At 44.6% G+C, this 21,136-nt stretch overlaps 1 protein-coding gene and 1 long non-coding RNA gene across 3 annotated transcripts in view; one reads left to right on the top strand and one right to left on the bottom strand.

Moving 5' to 3' along the window:
- Nucleotides 1-21,136, top strand: part of GRAP2 (GRB2 related adaptor protein 2) — a 63,405-nt gene that overhangs the window by 15,181 nt on the left and 27,088 nt on the right. Inside the window, exon 1 of one of the 2 annotated variants that reach the window (XM_045187164.3) lies at nucleotides 16,721-16,785. The exons of the other annotated variant lie outside the window; for it this stretch is intronic. The gene's annotated coding sequence lies outside the window, so the exon portion shown is untranslated. Of the gene's footprint in view, nucleotides 1-16,720; nucleotides 16,786-21,136 lie in introns of those variants that run through there. 2 annotated transcript variants of the gene reach the window in all.
- On the bottom strand, nucleotides 267-4,594 carry LOC123478614 (uncharacterized). Its single transcript, XR_006653873.2, has 3 exons — nucleotides 4,456-4,594; nucleotides 2,417-2,492; nucleotides 267-1,176 (listed from the first exon to the last, which is right to left on the bottom strand). It is a non-coding gene; the product is annotated as an uncharacterized lncRNA (long non-coding RNA).

Consider the following 21,136-nt stretch of genomic DNA (forward strand, 5'->3'; position numbering starts at 1 on the left):
TTCAACCTTAAATGAATAATAATGAAGCTCCTCATCCCGGGATGCCAAAGCTTACCATTCTAGTTCATTCCAGCTGGGGCATCCCAGTTGGGCCCTAAGTGATCGAAACTTTTGGGAGAACACTTGCCTGATTCTGTCATTCACCTCGTTTGTAAGTCTAGAATGTGTTTTAGTGCACAGAGATGCATCATATAAACGATAATTTCTCATTATTATAACATTTTTCTTTAATTGCACAAATATTTCTGACCTAAATTTATTCTTGTCATGGCTGTGTGCGCAAGTAGAGTCTAGTTTGTCTCTACAATACATTAATACTGTATTAATTAGCTTTCCAGTGCTGCCCAAACAAGGGACAGAAAGGATCCATCTAAACCCTGAAACACGAAACAAAGCCAACACTTTGCGAATTAGATTTTAAAGGTAGTCTCAGCACTGGGGAGTGCCGCAGAATGTAGGCCTATTTTTAAGAGAAGATAACAGAAAACACTACTCAGTTAACAAAACATTTGTTTATCACCTACTGTGCACAAACTCTGAGAGGCAAAAGAGGTGGAGACAAAAAAAATTGGCTAATTTTGCTCTACAGCCATAATTAAAGGCAATAAAAGGCAAGTTAATATGTGTTTTGATTTAGTGTCAAAACAGCTTACATATAGCACAGAACCATATGAAATCGACAGTGTCTGACAGTTTTTTACCAAAAGAAGTGGCAATTCCATGATTTGACCTAATATTAAGATACTCTTGTCATGCTATACCAGTTCCTAAAACATTATGCTGTTCATTTTCTTTCTGTTTTTTAAATTAAATGATTCATTCAACTTGAAGCAGTCATTAGACAATCAACAGAAGGTAAACAGAGGTCAGAGGTTTGACTCCTGCTTTTCATATTTAGTTTTGTAGACTCGAAAATAGCATATATTTTATAGTTTTAAAGTTTTTGATTACATGAGATACTGTATTTGACTTGGAGTCACGAACCTGCTGTCCATTTTCCATGTGATACTCCCCAAGTCGTTTTTTCATGCTGTTTCCTTCATGATCTTCACACAAAACTGGCTTCTCTCTTCCCTTGTTTTCTGCAGAGATGTCTGACTGTAGAGCACTCCATATATTTGGAAATACTTCTCTATAGGAGAGCAAATCTAACATCCAGTCTTGCCAGTCTGGTTACTGAGAAATCAGAACAGGTTACTATATGTGTATTCCACTAAACACATTCTTCTAGTTTCACCAACAGTTAACAAATATTTACCAGGCACCTATTTTGTGCCAGCAGTGGAGTCGGTCCTCTGCCAAACATGAAGTTGTATCAACAAAAAATGCATGCATTAATATAAGTCCAAACTCAGCGCTAACTATACAGACCAGGCACTGCTCCAAGTGCCTGGCGTGTATTAATCTATTTAACCCAAGGGGGTAGATTTCATTGCTTTATTTATTTTGAAGATGAGGAAAACTGAGGCCAGAGGAGTCAACTGAGCTTCTAGAGCCCAAACACTTAACCAAGACACTAAGAATTTGTCTTGTTATTGTGGGGACCCGCTGTTAGAAAGCAAGCGCTTTCCCCAGACCATGAACCAATTAGTGTGATCAATTAGCAGTGCCTCCTAATGCCCTCAAACGGTAAACATCAACCCAAGCCAACTTGTGTATCGCGTCAGAAAGCACGTGAGCCTATCACACTGGGTTTACTCCCAGCTCAGGACGCTAAGACGCTAAGCTCCCTGTGAGGCCCCTAACACACACTGGGATGCAGGCCAGCACACTGAGGGGCGCCTTCTTGGAGAGTCACATCTTACCCCAAATCTTATCACAACCCTGCAGAAGGCCAGCACTATGAAGAAAATGTTCACTCATTTTCCCGTTATGCCCAATGTGTGAACACTGATAACACATCTAAATTCGAAGAAAATCAACAGCAGTCATCTCAGTCAACCTGAAAAGTCTAGTGACTCATTCACAGCCTTTTCACAGAGCTCCTGCTGGGCCACCCTGGTTCTCCTGAGCCAGCCTCCAGGCCTCCTGCAGCTGGAGTGCAGCTCAGGGTTGATCATCTGCACTGCGGATCAGATGAGCGTTGACTTCCTTCTGCACAGGCGTTTGAGTTGCTCAGCAAGCTGCCCCTGTCTCGTCTGACAGTGACCCCACTGCTTATGTCCCCAAGGCAGGCTGAACAAGGTTGCCTTGGAAAAAACAGCAAGGAAGAAGATGCTGGCTTTTTAGCCCCAAGGGTAAATTCCGTCTCTCTGAAGCTAGTAAATCATAACATCTAAATTTGACTCAATTTATGTCAAGTCTTATTAATACATGAACACATGTGGAGACTTAAACCATGTATGCAGACTGCTGAAAACAAAACAAAAAAACACACTGTCTCATAAGAAAGATAAGAGCGGGCAGGCCAACTCACCAGAATAAAGGCAAAGGGGTACTCCTCCACACACATGCTCTTTGGTGTAGTGAAGTCCACAAGACGGTTAGTTGCCCTGGCAATGAAGGGTGATTAATGCTTTCAGGGATTTTCGTGTTAAATTTAAACTAGTCACATGAACTTACTGAGCTCTTGTGAGCTTAGCTTTAGGCCTCCATCCTCGGGGGGCATCGATTTCAGCCTCCCTGGTAAGGCAGTAAGCAGACGAGGTAAGAGCAAAGGCTCAGGAGCCAGGCGGCTCAGGCTGGAATTTCAGTTCGACTGTTTTCCAGCTGTGCCACTCAGCTAAGTTACTTAACCACTCTGAGCCTCCATTTCCTCACCTGTAAAATGGAAGTAATATAACTAAAACGAACCCAATTGGCTTTGTTATGGAGATTCCATGAAATAAATGGTAAAGCATTCAGAACAATGCCTGGTTCAGAGTAAGCCCTCAACACATGTGAGCTGTTTGTTGCAGTAACGAAGTGGGCTCACATATCCCAGTTAGGACACCATTGAGCTCTTTTTTGTTTTTAACTTTAACCTTTGTAGCACTTCAGTCTCATTTCTTCTTTTATGTGCATGCAGGAGGAACATGGTTAGTCCTCCTTGGAGTACAATCTTTTATTAAAAACCCTTATTAAATCTCTTCAAGTTTCTTTTCTGCAGCAAAAGATACAGATTACTTAATTATTCTGTTTTACATGCTTTAATCATTTATTTGACCTTCTCAACCATCTCCAGATTTATAGTATGTGCAGAAATATTATCTAGGAAATTTGGTTTTGAAATTCCTTATCATCTCCATCTGTTAGCTCAAATGTTTAAAATCCATTGTTCATAAGAGCAAAGTTAAGTTCTTTATAGAACTGGTCAGTTGCAATATATTGCCGTAGTCACCTAATTCTCAAAGCATAGTTCAGCACAGGCCAAACCAGAAGAGGCCACAGGTCATTCACTCATTCATCAAATATTTATTGAGGGTCTGCTACGTGCCAGGCATTGTGCTACATTTCAGATTACAAATAAGATACTCCCTACTTGGAGGAGCTTTCAGCTTAGGAGGGAAGACACAGACATAAGCACACTACTGCAAAATCCTGCCATTAGTGCTGTACTGGAAGCAAGAAGGTGTCAGGGTAACGCTGGGGGAGAAGCGGGGGAGAGTTCAGCTCTGCTTGGTGGGAACAGGAAGACTACACAGAGAAGGTGACTTTTGAACCATATGAAAGAGTGGCAAGAATTGAGAGGAAAGGAGGAAGAGAGTATTCAGGGAAGAAGAAGCAATTTGTGTGTTATGTGGCCAGGGTACCTTCTATGGTGAAGGTATGAGTGGGGCCCAGGATCTAGGAAGGGTGCAGAGACATAAATCTGCCTGGGTCAGCTGGGGCCAAGCTGGTAGTGACCAGACCGGGAAGACTGAGCTCCCTCGGCAGGCACGGGGAGCTGGGGGAGGGCATGTTTTACAAATCACTCTGGAAGCAGTGAAGAGGGGGCACTGGAGCATTTGAGCCTAGAATCAGGGAGAAGTAGGTTGCAGGGGTCATGGAGAGAAATTACAAAGCCTGCGCTAAGGAAAGGGTGATGGAAAGAAGGGAGCTGATTTGAAGTATATTCAAAATACAGGGTTTAAAGACCCAGGAGAGAGGGCTGCTAGAATTGGGTGAAGAGGAGGAAAGAGAGGGAGAGGTCCAGAAGGAATTCCAGGTTTCCTGTGCAGACCACAGTGAGGGCTATGGCACCATATAGGGCAATAATGGAGCGGATACAAGTTGGCGCAAATCCTTCTCCTAGAAATGTCCCTCAAAGACACATGTCCCATTGCAAGTCGTTGGGGAACATCAACATCACATGCAAGGAGCCATGTATGGGTTATTCTTTTTAGAACACCCCTTAATATAGGTAACATATGAGCTAAGATAATGTTTATACAGGACTCTTACTTTTTAATTGTCTGGAAATTAATTTTCCAAATACAGTGTTTGCATTATTTCAGGCACCTGTGCCTGACAGTGTAGATCTGCTTGTTCGCTTACTTTTTATCTGTCTCCCCAGCTGAAAACAAGCTCCGTGAGGTCGAGGACTGTGCTTCTTTTCTTCACCTCTTCATCCCCAGCACCTGAAATGGTGTTTGACTCACGATAGGTATTCAGTAAATATTTGTTGAGGAAAACGAATGAATTTCCATGTGGGTAAAAAGAAACAATTCTATCCTTTACTAATGTGGAAAGAAAAGAAAAGAAAAGAAAAGAGGAAAAAAAACTTGGGCTTAAAACAGTTTTACATGAACAGATCTAATTTGCAAAAATGGAACTGGAGTTTAAAAGCTATCTTTCTTCCTGAAGCTCTACTTCTGGGAAAATCGCAGCTGCCAGCTTACGTGGCGGTTTTAACCGCCCGGTTACAAATTCTGCGCAGTTGTACATGTTGGCGAAGCTCAGCTTCCTTCAGTGCTGTTGGATCAGTAAGGAAGTGCTGATTTTCCTTATTGATTTAATGCCAGTTCCTCTTTTGTGAAAAATCCCATGTGCTGCTCAATGGAACACGGACAATAAAAACTGAACATCGGGACCAGAATTCAGTCTCATGTTCCTCTCTAGTCAGGTGACATTAAACCATTTCTAATTTCAGTCTGGAGTGTTTAGTCGTTTTCCCTTTTAAATTTAGCCGAGTGATTATTCGTCCTGGTGGGTTGCACATATGCTCCTTTTGATTTGTGAAATAGCTCATTCCTGGATGAACTTTAAGCTCCAAAGTAACACATATGAAATACTGTTTATGAATCATGGGAGAAATGTTTCACAATCTCATTACTCCAAAATGGTTGCACCAAACCACTCTCTCCAAGTTTCTGGGGGTTTTTTTCAAGAGAGAAAAAAAAAAAAACTTCAGGCTACAGCACTATGATTATAATAATCATCATACTTCCCCTGGATTTTACTCAATAGTCTCATAGAGGCTACAAGGTAGAAAATGTATTAGCAGCAAATGTTTTCCATGAGCAGGACACCGTGCTAGGGGCACAGACTACCAAGAAGGGTGACGTGTGGCTCCTATCCTCTGGGCTTCCACATTAGCTGGAGAGGTAAGACACAACCCACAAAGTTCAATTAATAGTCACAAATGAACAACAGGGTCAGTAGGTGTCACACAAGGCTCAGAAGAGGACAAGGTGACCAGAGAGCTGAGGAGATGGGCTTGAACTTGAGCTGGACCTTAAGTGGGGGTCCGGACTGAGAAAAGGCACAGCGGTGGGAACATTCATGGACGCCATTGCTAGAGGTCCCATGTGGCTGAGGCAGAGGTGGTGGCAGGGAAGGAGGGAGTAGCTTGGGTATGGCCTTGAATGCCAGCCCCTCTAAGGACTTTGGACTTGATTCTATAAGTCAACTGGAACCACTGAGAGTTTTTGAGCAGAAAGGATGTGAGCTAAGCAATGCTTTACAGAAACTAAATCAAGCAGGGATCTGTGCTATGAATTTAATTGGGGGCGGGGGTGGTTTCAGAATTGAGATAATGAGGCGCTGACCCAGGCTGAGGACAGTAGGATATCTCCATCATACATTACATTTCTGTGAAGGCTTCTTAGGGATTCCTATAAAACTGTGTTCGGTGTACCTAGCAGTCTCCTCACTCTAAGGCAGTGAAACCATGATATTATTGTGCACTGCACAGAGCACCGCGGTTCGTATGTGGAACGGGCCCAGGTGTGGTCTATGTGCAGACCTCAGAACCTAGGCAACTGGCAGTACAAAAGCTGGGAGGAACCTCAGAGCCTGCAAGGTCCAGCTCCTCCGCTTGCCGGTTCAGAAGCCGGCCTGGGCTCAGTTCGCACAGCTCGCCAGTGACAGAGCCAGGGTGTGTACACACCTTCTTACTGCACTCCAGCAACACATCCAAAGCTGGTCCAAATTCTGCTTTGAGGTGTGTGTGTGTGTGTGTGTGTGTGTGTGTGTACAAATTCTGGCAGAATCCAGAAGAGATTTTTGGCCCCCTAACTGAGGTAGTTGAAATTCTTTTCCTTTAGTCTCCCCAGGCCCTCCCACTCCAGTCCAGTCCATCCCTGAGCCTGTACTTCATTCCTGCCCACTCCCTGCCTCTGTGCTGCTCTGCAGCACCTTCAGGCTTCTCGTTCTCTGCTCACACCCTGTGATTTCTCATGGCTTGCCATCGACTGTGCTGTCCTACTTGTCTGGAACACTTTAAGCCCCAGCTTAGGGCATACCACCTTCAGGAAATGCCCCCTGGCCTCAGCCCCTTCCCTAAGCAGACAAAGGTCTTCCTCCACGGAGCTTCCACACTGCACACACAGAGTTCTATCACTGCGTCTCCATGATGTCTTATAATCGGCTGTTGATGCGCCTGCCTCCCTCCCGCCCTTCAGCCGTGAGCTCCCAGAGGGCAGGAACTCTGGGGCTGCATCACTGAACACCCCATATCTAGCCCAGTGCGTGGCACATACTTGCATTTAAACATCTGCTGAATGAATGAATGACATTTGTCTTCTTGGTGCATTCATTCATTTAATAAATATTTATTGAGCAATTACTTATAATCAGCACCTCAGTAGTCACCCTTAAATGTCAAAATATACCAATGCACTCAAGCTCCAAATTATGCATGCATCAATTATGCATGTAGGGTGTTAACACGCACACGCAGCAGGAACTGCGTACATAACCACACATACCGGAGCTAGCAAATGCAGTAAACTGCATGCCAGATGTCCCTGTAATTTACAAAGACCCAAGAACCAAAAATGACAGTTAGCTCCATAAGCCCTCTAAAAGAAAAAAAGAAAAAATGCAAAAGAACAAAAGAACCTCAAGCAGAAGGAAGTGGCTATGTTTTTTTTTCTGTGCACTTGAGCCGGGGGTGGGGGAGATTTATCAAAGCTTTCTATGCTGGGCAGGTTCATGTAAGTCTGAGTTCCTCAAGGGTTGGCTTTAGGAGCTGTTAGGAAAATTCATTGCCATGCAGGAGTCAGGGGACTGGTTTTTATTCCACTGGAAATTGTTAATGGGGACGGCATTAGCGGCCCCTTATTGCTCTGCCTGATAGAGACACAGCAGGTTTACCCAAGCAATTCTGGAGCCCTGATCACTGCCAATTAGGGGAGCATTGTCTGGCTGACATAATCAAGTGAGTATAAATATATTTATTGTGATTAGAATGGGGAAGGAAACAGCAGGAAGATTGAGGCAGAGGCCCCCCCCCCGCACCCCCCCCTCGCCTGGCTCCAGTTTGTATCAGGCTCAGCGAGTCTGTCACTCGGGGCTCTGTTAAAGCGGCCGCGGGCTTTCTAAGGTGGCACAGTTGAGAATTCAGGACTAGAACTGGTTTTTCCCAGAAGGGGCCCTGTCTCTCTTTATTTTTCCTCCTTGCTTCTTCCCTTTTTTTCATGTTCGTTTCTGCGAAAGCTGAATAGAGAAGAGAAACCAGATGCCACTTTGATCAAATTTTAATTCTGCCCTGTCGTCCACACCGCCCCCACTTAGCTTACCTGCAGCTCAGAGTGATCGCTGGGATAGCGCTGTGACAGGGCTCGCCACCCTCTCTGCCTGCCTGTCCGTGCAAGTCTGTCTGGCACGGGGTTTCATCTCACTGTGGACTTGTGGGACTTTCATGGGGATATCTGTGATGTGTCTCAGAGCTGGGGTTGAAAGAGCCCAATAAAAATAGTCCCCTGCAGTGGACTAGATGTGGAAGGAATGTCTCACATCTAGTTGTCTCACATTTCAACAGCTGAGAAAGGAGGGCCGGCATTTAAGTCCCATCTGGTGGCATTTTTGTCTGACTGGATGCTTTTTGTTTAAGCATCTGCACACATTTAAAAATGCAGGCAATACCTATTCACCCCCAAACAAATGGCTGAAGTCACTGTTACAGAGGGATCGATGACTGAATTTCAACTCATGGCTGAATTTGAATTCTGGTCAGTGCAGAGCTGGTCCATCAGACACGTGACTTTTCTCTTCTCACCCTTGACTATTTGATAACAGCAGTTCTAGAGCTGAGTTGATTTCAACTTCTTTCCTCAGCACCTCTGTTCCACCCCTGAGGGCTGAAGGTGCTTCCCAGTGGCTACGACAGAGTGAGGAACCCCTTCCCTGGGTCCTGTTCCCTTCAGTTCATCTTCACAGCTGCCAATGGCTCTCAGCCTGTCTTCTTGAATATTTCAAAAACTGTTTTATTACTGGTAGCGCAGATATAATTTGTGGCCATAAAAGGGAAGTTATAGATACACAAAATAAATAAGGGGCCCGTGTAAGAGAAATGTCATCTGTACAGATCACTTAGCCTGAAGACATCTGACCACTCTCATTCAGCCTGTTTCTGCTAAATGTTTCCTTCTTCAGCTGCTCAGAAATGGTAAGGCCAAGCTCTCCACCCAGCTACCAGAAAGAAGCATTTCCTTTGCTTTTCAGATCATTATGGACAAAACACTTCTTTTTTTGTCTCCCATGTCTTGCCAGATATGTTATTTTTTGAGAACTAGAGCTCATTTATCTCCAAGGCAGAAAGAAAGTCATATTTACCCATTAACAAATTACCACTTACAGTGAAAATACAGAAGAACTCTCTCACTTCGTTAATAAATGGTTTATTCGCCTTGGCTGAACCTTGGCCACGGTTCCCTCCAAGTTGAGTTAATTTTCTCTCATTTGTTTTTGTTGACTTATAGCAAATAGAATTTGGCTTTCTGTTCGATTCTGCTTTTTGAGGAGTGGGCCTGCCTCCTCTGGGTCTGTTTGTTTTGTGAGTTGGCTGGATTAAACCTGTAACGTTTATCAAGTAGCCTGTTGTGTTGGGGGTTCTTGGTTCCTGTGAAATGCTCCCCATTTGGAAGTTGGACAAAGTCACTAATCTGAATGCTAACTCCCTCCAAATCCATTATTCCTTTTGCTGTGTAGATGGGGGTAGGAAATAGCTGTTGACCAAGGGACAGTGGGGTGTCACAGCTAAGCTTGAGACCTGTCATCTGCGAGACCTGCGTTTTACAGCAGTGCAACCGTGGGCACCTTGCTTCTCTCTTTTGGGCACGCACTCTTCGTTATGAATGCTGATGGGAAGAACAGAACAGTCTGTTCTTCTCTGCTGTTCTCCATAACGAGACAAAGCCAAACAGACAATGAAGAGCCTGGTCTGATTACGTAATGATGGTACAAACTGCATGTGGCAGTAAGATGGTCTCTTTGGCCTGAGCTTTTAGGTGACATTTAGTGTTGTATTTGATGCATGCCACTTAGTTAAGGGGATCAAACCTCTCGGACACACACAAATCTCTTGATCTGGTTGGACATTACATCTTACATCATTTGGTTCTTTTTACTTGGGGTACTTCTTACTAGGAAGTGGTAAAAGAGAAGATAGCAGTCTAGTTAATAGTACTATACCAACGTCAGCTTACTGGTTTTAATACTATACTATGGTGGTATAAAATGTCACCATTAGGGACAGCAGGCTAAAAGGGTGCAGGGGAACTCTCTATACTATGTTTGCAATTTCCTGTACATTTATTATTATTTCAAAATAAAAAAATTAATGAGAGAGAATAAATATGAATGGGATTGCAATTAGGAGGAATGAGTGCTCATCTTGGTTTTAGTCCGTCGATGGACCAATATTTACATTTTGTTCACCTCTTCCTCACATATCGAATTTGTGAGTAGTTGGATGAGAGCCAGGGCTCATTTTTCTATGGAAGAGAAGAAAGAAGCAGAGTGAGCCCAAAGAACCCCTGCCAACATCTGATTAGAAGTCCTACTTCCTGCCTCTCCCCACCCCCTTTACCTACACAAACTTACCTTCTGCATGCTCACTCACCTGTCCTTCCTTCCTTCCCATTCAAGGGGAAATGCCTCACCTGCTGCTACAAATGAACTCCTTCACACACACAAGGCGTCCATCCGCTCCTGCTGTCTCCAAAGGCTCAGCCCTTCTACATAATCTCCCCTTGTGAGTTCCTTCTTACCTGGGGTTTTAACAACCACCTATGTGAGAATAGCTCCCAAATTTATACATCTCCTCAGACCTTTTTGCTGAGGTGCACACCTACGTACTCAACCCCTGACTGGGAATCTCTACCTAGGTGTTCACATTTCAAATTCCTTCCAGTTCATCTTTTCTTCCTATATTCCCTCATCTCTGAAAATGTCGTCGCCATCTACCGAATTGCTCTCGGCAGAAGTATGAGAGCCATTCCTAGGTCCGCGCTGCCCCGTGTGCGGCCTCTAGCCACATGTCTGTTAAGTACCTCAGATACGGCTGGTCCAAGCTGAAATGTGCAATAAGTGTGAAATACGCACAAAATTAGTTCAGAAAAAGAATACAAACTATTTCAATGATGTTTTACACCAATTTCATGTTGAAATAATATTTTGGATATGTTGGGTCAAATAAAACAAATTATTAAAGATAATTTCCTTTTACTTTTTAATGTACTACTAGGCTGTTTAAAATTACATATGTGACTTTCATAATATTTCTGTTGTATAGTGCTGCTCTAGATTTATCTGCCTTCCGGTCACCCCTAATTGGTCAGAAAGTCACAGCGATCCTCCTGAGTCGAGCAAGAGAAGGGACAACATTAGTTCAGTGCACAGGCTGAATTTGAATCCTGGCTCCACATTTCTTGATGCATGTGAACCTTGGCTTGTGTTTAACCTCTCTGAGCCTCAGTTTTCTCATCTGCCAGGTGCATAAGAAAATAGTTCTTACTCCTTAGGTTCTTACACTTGCTATGGAGATAAAAGCATGTGCAAAGGCCCAGTGTCAGGAGAAAGAGTGTGCTCTCTCACGGTCACGTTTCAGGCCCCCATCAGTTGTAACCAAGGTTACTTACAATAGTCTCTCAATCTCCAGTTCACCTGCCTTCCAGGCCCTCACACTGCCACCAGATTAAACATGTGCATTATCGAAATTTTCAGTTATTCCCTATCACCTTTGGGATAAAGTCCAAAGTCTTTGGCACACTATACAAGTCCCTCCGTGGCCTGCCCTCACCCAAATCACCAGTCCCACCCTGCCAGTCTGCGATGGCCACAATGAACCAGATGGGCTCCCCTACTCCTCCTGGCACAAGCCATTCTCCATCTGTGACGTACATGCCATCTACTTGTCCGCAAGGCTGAGTTTGTCACCTCACTTGGGAAACTCCCCTAGCCCTTCCTGCACCCGTGCCCATCCATGCTGGAGAGGAGCCATTCCCTCAGGCTCCTCAACCACTTGAGGTTTGGCTCCATCATCACACCGATCTTACTTGTCCGGCCGACTGATCTGTCCTTCCCACAACACTGCGAGCCAGCTGAGGCCTAGAATGGGCCTCTCGTCCCCTCTGCAGTTCTGTGCTGAGCCCGGTGCCCCAGACAAAGAAGGGCCTAGTAGATGTTTGTTGAGCAGATGAATGAAGTGTGTAGGAGATACTCCTGAGAGAGATAAGGAGCATGAGAGCCCTGTGGAATCACGCAGCAGAAAACCTGAAGATGACCTGCCCAGGGAGAAATCACTGCTTCCTGGCCATGCAGACAGAGTTGGGAAAGAGAGAAAAAATCTAGGCAAGGAGTCAGTCATGGGGGATTTGAAGTGAAAGACTCTAAAAAAGAAAAAATCATGCAAAAAACGGAACCGCATTTGGTACTGCTGGTGGCTTAGTAACTTCCTCCACCGTGGTTCCAGGAAGAGACAGGCTCTAGGAAGGCACAGAACGTGTAAAGAAAGGACGAGGTATCAGCAACCGATTTGAGGATTATTTGTCATCAGGACAAATACATGGTGATACAAGTAAATGTCAACCTGTGACTACGTGATGGCACTAATAATTTACTGGGGCTGCTGCCCAGGAATTTTTTACTGTGGCGCAAATGCCAAGCATCGAAAAATTTGACAAGTTATAGATATGAGAAAGCAGATAGTGAATTTGAGAATAACAACATGAAATGCCAGAGTAATCACAAGAGGAATATCTGAATATGTAAGAGGGTTTAGAGGGTTCCTGCTTCACTGCAAGTTTAGATTACAAGAAAATTCACTTATAAAAACAGAAATTTCAATATATAAAACCCACTTATCAAAACGCATAGTATTCCAGAATACATACTGGTAAGAGGACGCCTTTTGACCTACGCGATATTAAAAGTAACAAATAAAACAAGAAAGGTAGAGAAAGGAAGTAGGATATTTTGAAGCTCATAGGATATGTGAATGAGATAATATATACTTCTGCGTGCAAACCGTAACCTTCACAAGAGCACCTGATAACTTCACTCCAGGACCTCAGGTCTCATGCCATGGGCTAGCCCACTTCCCCGTTTTCATGGAAGAGAACTTGTGGGACAGGCATTGGGTGAGGTGAAGGGGCAGCAGGGAAAAATCAAGATGGGATGTTGAAAAGATAAAATGATTCCTTGTCATAATTCTTAACACTGAAATTTCCATCAAAAAGGTCAAAGTTTGAGAAATACTAGAAAACTATTTGTTGTGTATTTGAATTCTGTTGAATTTTATCCAGCAGGCCTCCTAGTGAGGTAGCACTTTGTCATCCGTGCTTCCCGAGAGCCCCAGCGTGTCTCAGTCATTAGCTACCGGTGCACGATGGAGCAGAAGTTAACAACTGCTGAATGCCCACTGTGTGCCAGGCGCCATGCTAAGGCATCCAGATGCATAGTTCACACATCGTTCACAAGAACACTATGAGGCAGGCACTGTTGTTATTCCTGTGTTGGAGATGAGGAAACGGAGGCTCAGAGGGTTAAATCACTTGCTCAAGGTCACCCAGATAGAGGTAGCGGTAGAGCTGGGATTTGAACCCTGGCAGCCTGACTCCAAAAGCCCATGTGCTTGCCCACCTCATCTGACGTGGCCATAGCACCACCAGGGGTAGAAACATTGAGTCTCCAGAAGAATAAAAGAGCAAGAGCACAGGGTATAGTGGGCAGGTCCTGAGTAAGGCCTTAAAGGAGCAGTTTTGAAATTAAACTAGGTGCCTTTGTTTAAGTTAGAAAAGCATGCCCCTAACTTAGACAGATGCAGTCCCATACCAGGACTCACAGCTCGAATAGAAGGTGGACTTCAACCCCACCGCAGTCTCAACTGGGGCCCGTACAGTGAGCAACCTGCACAACTCTACATAGCAGCCTGCGTTAGATGGCGGCAGAAACACCAGCGCAGAGGCAAAGATGCCGATGGGGCGCTTGGAGAATAATTAGAAACCACTTACTAAAGCACATTGCATGGGGTATGTGGTTTTCTGAAGTTAGTTCAGAGAGACACGATGGGGGCAGATTGCTGAAGGCCCAGAATGACAACAGGAGGGTCCCGAGTGGATCTGGGAGGTGGCGAATTGAATGGGAAGATGACCCAAGGACGTGTATGAAGGAATGCTTCAACACACAGGGGTCCTGGCCCCATCAAGTAGGAGGAACAGGATGGGAATAAGGTGTGGTAGGTAAGGTGACAGCAGACCATTTCAAAGATATCAAAAGGAAACTTGATAGCCTGGAAAGCGCAAGAAGTTGGAAACAGAAAGCACACAAGGAGGAAAGTGAGTGAGAAGATAAATGCCTTCCACTTTGCATTTTCCCCAGTGTGGCCCTGAAGGAAGAGCTGCCCCTGTTCTGGTGCATTTTCTTCCTGAGAGGGTTATTAGTCTGGCGGATAAGGAAAGGGCCACAGGCACACGCAGTGAGTGTAGCGAGGCATCTGGTTACATTTGTCCTGATATCCTAGAGAACAAAATGCAGGAAGGCAGGCTGAATGATAACTACTTAATCTGGTATATTTGGAGTTGATACTCAAAGTAGGTCAATTCATAGATTAACGACAACCTGGAGGGGGACTTTAGGTAAGAAACTGAGTTCCTAGACAACCAATTTGCTTACGATTGCGCAGCTGGAGAAGGGAAGAGTCAGCATCCAAACTCAGCTCCGCCTGACTCCAAAGCCCATGTTCTATTTATTATGGAATAAAGACCAAAAAGGCATTAAGTTTGCCTGTGGGGAAAAAAAGAGTTGGAAGAGATAACCAGAGGGGAGGAATACAAATCCATGCCTGAAAGAACTGTGGCTGACGGAAGAAACTGCCAACAGGGAAGGACAAAAACAAGATGAATGTCAGAAAGATTAAATATGAGCCTCATGTTCGGGTTTTCAAAACCCCCTGCAGAAGCGGAGAGGCCTGGCCTGACGCCTCTTCACAGTGGGGACGCTTGGGGTTTTGTCATAGCTGTTGAACTGCCTAATGGCCCAGAGTGTAACACATCATTAAAAATCTACTGTCCAGATGAGTAATTAAATAGTCCAAGTATACTCGGTCCGGCTCAGACCCCTGGGTTCATTCTAGGTAACAGGTTTGGAGAAGCACATTGAGAAACAATGATGCGACCTGAAGACAATGCCCAGGAGAGCAAGGGGTCCAAACCTTCTCACATGGAAGGCTGTAGAGAACCTTGGGGACATTTAAGTTTATAAATAAGAAATCGGGACTTGTGATCATCTTCTTCATATATTCAAAGCTTTTATTTCTTAGGGCAGAATTCAGACTGAAAATTAGAGTGAGCTCTAGTGAAATATAGAGTGGTTCACTATAGCAATTCACCAAGTTATTCGTCCCCTCCCAATTCCACCCCTCCCTGTGCCCATTCTCTGACATCTCAATAAATTAGGGAAAGACTGGACCAACTTTTGGGGTCACTTCCAACTTTGGGAACCTAAGATTGAGGGTCCTACTTGCTGTACGGCCCTCAACTCAATAGCCTGGGGAAGAGGTTAAATCAAAACTGGCAATTAAAGAGAAAGAGAACTACTTTAAACAAGGCAAATACAGGTGTTCCTCAGTTTAAACAAACTCAAATTAAGATCTAAATCTCCAGTTGATGGAAGTAATCTGAGCTGTCATTCTTTTAATTGACAGCTTTTTAGTGCCTTTATGGGTGACTTAATATTTTAAAATGTAATCATCACCAACTTTTCAGGACAGACATATCAGGGGAAACAAGGGACGCTGTTACATGGGTTAATGTCCACGTCTGTGAATTTTAAGCCCAGCAAACTGAAAAATGACTGCATTCCAATAATAAATGGGTGCTTGGGTATATAAATAAAAAGTGACAAGAAGATTACAGTGGTTGTGGTCATTCAGTCATCTGCTGTTCCCTTTTGAGCTTCACCTAAATAAGAGTTAAGGCAACACAGACGGTGAAGAAAAGGAGAGAGGACACCAAGCCTATGTACAGCGTTTGCGAATGACCTTCCAGCCCTGGTGACGACGGAGCAAGACCACGAAGGCTTTCAGATTTATGATCAACGAGCCATGCTTCCCGAAATCAATAGAAACAAACACAAAAGTCAATGAAAACAAACATGGAGTGAACAGAAGGAGCAAAAAGGGAAAGAGAACGTAAAGGCACCATAAAATCCTGCTGACGCATGAGGGGAAATCACGACGTGAATAGAAACTAGGAAGTGAAAAAATAAATGAAGCCTGGAAATTTGCAAAATGTCTATCTATCTGTCTGTCTGTCTGTCTCCTTCTTGCCTTCCTCTTGCATCGTCCACCACCCCTCCCACCCTTCTTATAGGGCTCATTAGATAACCTCTGATTCTGGGTGGGTGTGATTAACGTCTCTTTCACGGTGGGGTGTTGACAGCAGGGTTCATGGTGTCTCGGGAGACAGTTGTCACTACTTCAGGAAGCAATAAGGGTGAAACGAGGGAACGGCCAGCGCCCCATCAGCTCTGCAGCAGAGCAGGGTAGAGGGAGCTGCTCCAGCAGGGTCGGTGCGCTCTTTCCCTTTCACTTTTGTTGTGTGGGATTGATGTTTGCTTATGGTGCCACTTAAACAAGCAAAGTGGAAGAGATTCAAAAACAAAAGCATTTTAAATATACTTTTTTTCCTAATTAGATTATAGTGAGTAATGTTTTGGGGAGGAAAAAAAAGAACTTGAAAAAATATTATGGGGACAGTTGACTGTGGGAAAGGTTAGAAAACAGAGAGAGAGAGAGAGAGAGAGAGAGAGAGAACACTGAGCAGAAAGGAAAGGAAGAGAATTGTAGCTTGTAAGTGTATTAGCTGAGATCATTTCCATTTCTGCAATTGCCTTAAAGCAGATGATTGCCTGGTCTGAGGTCAGCCAAGTTTATCACAGTCTTTGCCTCTTTGACTGAGGAGTAATGGGCTTGAATTTCGTGGGTATGTGAGAACTGTTGCCTTCAAGTGCTTGACTGAAGAACAGCACCCAGGAAGGTTCAGGGGGCCCTGAGCTAGTTAGTAGTTACCCTGAACTAGCTCAGGACTCGCGCCCTTTTGCTAGCACTGGCAGAGGCCCCATGTGGAAGCAGAGCGCACAGCCTTAAGAGCCAGCAGACAGGTACGCTCCTCTCTCCCCTCAGTTTCTCAGCTATAGAATGCCACATTAATTCTAAATGTGATAGTAATAATAATAATAGTGGTAGACCGTATCAGTACATGGAGCTTAGTCTTAGCCAGTCGTGCCTGGATGTAGGTGAGGCTTCACTGTGTGCTGTCCCGGCGTGGCTGCCCAAGGGCTTCCTGTTTAAAGACAGCTGCACAGGGACCGAGCTCTGGGCTGACAGCACGGTCTAGAAGCCAAGTCAGTGTTGTTTCCCAGCCTTCCGCTTCTGCACTTCCCTCTGGTTAGCGGCATCTTCTCTCTTTTCTTCCTGGACTGTCTTGATCACAAGGGGGTTGTACCTTCCGATGGCTTTGCAGTCAGGGCACGGTGGTGAGCGGAGAGACGCTGGCACTAGTGCAGGGTGAATAAGGAAAAATGGGGGCTTGAAAAGCTGAAAAGGAGTATATGCTTGATGGATATACACTTTCTAGGAAGTTTTTCCTCTACAAGAGAGGATGGTAGAGAGCAGAGATGCAAAAATGTTTTAGAGAAACATGCTAAACTGTCGAACACCAAAGAAGAGCCGAGCATTCTCCATTCTCTTCCCGACAATGTTGTGGGGTGAGGATTATGACGGGATTCTTGATGAGGAAACTGAGGCACGGAGAAGTTCAGTTTCCCCAGCTACCAAGTAAGACTTGAGATTTGAAACAGGCCCCTCTGACATCCGGGCCCCACGAACCTCCACAGCTGCTGGCAACCTCGCCTCACGCAGAGTGGCAAGTTAGGGAGAAAAGGGCAGGATTTGCTTGAGTCTGATAGAACGTATACATTACATTTAAAGAAGAAGATCTTTTTCTCACAAAAATGTTGAGGACAAACAAGTAAAGAGTTTATGTGAAATGCATTGAATTTTAAAAAAAGTTATGTTTTATAAGCCAGACTGGTGTTGATTGAAGAAGAGCGAGGTAATAAAAAATTAGAACAAGGAATATAATATTGTATGTCAACTATGCTTTAACAAAAAATAGTTTTTAAAAACTAAACTAGAAAAAAGAAAAGCAAATGACCCTTCATCTGGACATCACTCAATTTATAAGGCTGGGGAGGGGAACTGTACAGGGACAAGCTCCTGATTTGTTTTCTTTCCTCTTCTATTCCCTCTGCTCACTATACTGCTCCCCACTCCCCACCCCACCCCCAGAAGAGAAAAAAAAAAAAACCTTAAGCAGGAAAAGAGGAGCTAATTTAAAAAGATGGAAGCGTCCTTGAGACCAATGAAATCTCCCGAATCCGCAGTGACAGACAGGGACCTGCAGAACAGCAATTTGATTAAATAAGGATATACGGGATTTAGAGGGACTCTCCAGTCGTATAAAGTTTGTAAGTCTTTGAAATATATTTATTTGGCTTCCAAACCTAGAAACCAAGTGCCTTCTAGCTGGAGGGATGGTTCCCATTGGGAAAATAGGAAGAAATCTCAGGGTGGGGCCAAAGGGTGGTACTGACACCCTAGGAGGCTGACAGAGGGTCTGGTGGAGAGAGTCGGGTCAGGGGGTGTGAAGCCCTCCTCACCGAAGGGGCCTTTGGCCTGAGCCTGATGCCCAGGGAGGGGACAGCACACCGCTTCTGTCCAAGTTCCCTGTTTCACCTGCAAACCCAGTGCCCGATAGTGACCTGTCACCAGGGACGGCTCTGTTGCTGCTTTCCTCAGAAGTGAAGTGGCCAGAGAATGACTGCAGGTGGGGGACACACCTGCACAGAAAGATGGGGAACGCCCTGAAGGCTTCTTTCATCAGCCACCACCTTGTGGTCTCCACGACTGGCATCGGGTCAGCGCAAGCAGTAGCTGTTCTCAGACCAGCCTCAGAGACCCTCTAGCTCCACGTGTTCACCCCTGCCTGTTGTGCCAGGGTATTTAGGGTTTCCTGGGGCTTTGGAAGAGGAAATAATGAGTCGCCTGGGGATAAGAGGAAAGTAACAATGCCCCATGTGCATAAAAGCACACAAAACGGAGGTGCTTAGTGGGCACTAAAATCTCAGCCAACCAACCAGATATGGTTTGGTAGGGTGTATTTCACTTGTCTTGACTTACTCTGGTTGCAATAAAATCAGAAATGTTTATACCCCACGGAAAGAGCACCTGTGGAAATAGACCAGGTCCTCCTGAGAAGGCCATTTATTCCCCTGGAATCCTGACCCTAAAAAGAAATGGTCTTGCATCTGACTTGGGAGGTCCAAGGTCTAGAGAAGCGTAGGAACTGCTGGTTGGAAATCATTTAAAGCAGTGGCCCCTGAAGGCCTCTCCCAAGTCCGTGGCTACCTGCAAGCAGGGTTGTAGCCTCCCTGATTCAACTCCCACCTCACCCTCTGCACCTGGCCACAGAACTGAGTCTCCAGAGAGCCCAGAAAAAGGATCTTACCAGAATAGCATTTGGGGGCCTCTATCTCAGAGGATGAGTTAGAAGTAATTCAAGACCAAGCACAGTTTAAAAAAAAATGTGTAAGCCTTGTTAGATGTTCAGGGAGAAGGTTAACATGTCTAATACAGCCAGCTGATTAAGAGGTCTGCTGTAGCAAGGATTCTGCTGGTTTAGAGCAGAGCAAGAATGTTGTCATATGAGAACCCAAAATGAGGAAAAGCCAGCCCTCAGTCTCTTGGTCATGCTCCGTCTTTTGCTTTCTTTCTTTCACTTTCTTTTCCAGATTGGATTGGTTTGCATTTCCAGAGGACTGTTTAAGCAGCAGCAGACAAGTGAATTATAGGTAGTTGTTCATTCTATGCTTACGAATTTTTGAGATTAATGATTTGTGTTGAAGCCCCGACTGCGTGTTTTTTTTAAAATCTGAACCCTACAAGTATAACTGGAGCCCTTCTGCCTCAGTTTGTCATCTTTTCCCGGGCATTGATCAGGACAGGACACTGAAATAAACTAAGGCAGAAAGGCTCCAGCCACAGCCATAAGCTTCACACACGCACGGCGAGCGTGCTGTAGGGGTTTCAACAGAAACCATGGACCTAAAATCAAAAGCAGGAGTGAGGGACCAGTCACTGTGAGATTAACAGGCACCCCCTTTTCGGGAAACTCAGAGGCAGTTGAAGCATCAGGAAATGTGTAGGAGCAGATGGTTTCCAATCTTTTCCATTGAAGCAATTCTGAATTTTATGGGTTTTAGACTCTTTGAAATGTCAAAGTTTATGTGCCTTCGCAGGCACAAGAGACAATGAGGACAATCGGTGTCTAGATAAAGGTTGTGGGGCTTCAAGATACAAAGAAAAGTTACCAGATGGAATCGGCGGTTTGGGGTGCACCGTTGCCCTCTATTGGATTAAATAAATCAGACATTTAGCATTGGTGTGTACTTCATTATCTCTGGCTGAGTTTGCTGAGAAGTCAGGGCACCTTCGAGTGGGAAATTAATTGATCCTTGTAAATGGGTCCTATCTGCTGCCCCTTCTTCCCTGAGGAAATCAATGACGGTTGTAACTCTGATGGCAGGTCATTTATCATGTTTTTATTCACTCAGCAAACGTGTCGTAAGTGCCTGCTAAACACTGGGTAGGTATTATAGGGCATCTAAGAACAAATAGCAGCTACTATTAGCACTTATTGGATACCTACTGTGTGCCAAGTTCTTTATACACATTAACATACTGTACACCCATGCAGTAAGTGTGGCTACCCCTGTCTTCTGGATGAAGAAACAGGGCACCTGGGAAGCAAAGGGCACATCTCAGGTTCAAATCCAGGTCCATCTACTCTGAAGCCCACACTCTGTCCTCTGAGCTACAACCCTTCTCCTTAAGAAGTTTACAAACTATTAGGAGAGACACATTACAGGTATAAATGCGTATGCCAGGGGGTGGCAAGCTATGGCCAGTAGGCCAGATTCAAGCCATCATGTATTTCTGAGCATGAGCTAAGAGGAAAAACCATCTTGCAAATGGAAAAACCATTTGTAAATGGTTGTGGAAAAATCAGAAAACCAATAATACTTCGTGGCATGTAAAAATTATGTTCAAATTTCAGCTTTCATAAATACAGTTTTATTGGAGTCTAGCTTCTCCTATTCTTTTACTTTCCTCTACGGCTGCCTTCCGGCTACCGCAGCACAGTGGGGTGGCTGTGCCAGAGACCATATGGCCACAAAGCCGAAAATATTCACTCACTGGCCCTTACAGAAAAGATTTGATGATTCCTAGTCTATACTCCAAGTGAAATATTATATATCTGTAGGAGAGGCTTTTAAAAGGATTTTGAGAGTTAAGAAGAGGGAAAACTAATATTTACAAAACCCAGGGTGTGAGGTGCTACAAGGGTGTACAGGTGTGCTCTGTTTTAAGACTCAGTGCAGGAAAACCCAG

This window comes from Desmodus rotundus, chromosome 3, assembly GCF_022682495.2.
Source record: "Desmodus rotundus isolate HL8 chromosome 3, HLdesRot8A.1, whole genome shotgun sequence".
Classification (NCBI taxonomy): Eukaryota; Metazoa; Chordata; class Mammalia; order Chiroptera; family Phyllostomidae; genus Desmodus; species Desmodus rotundus.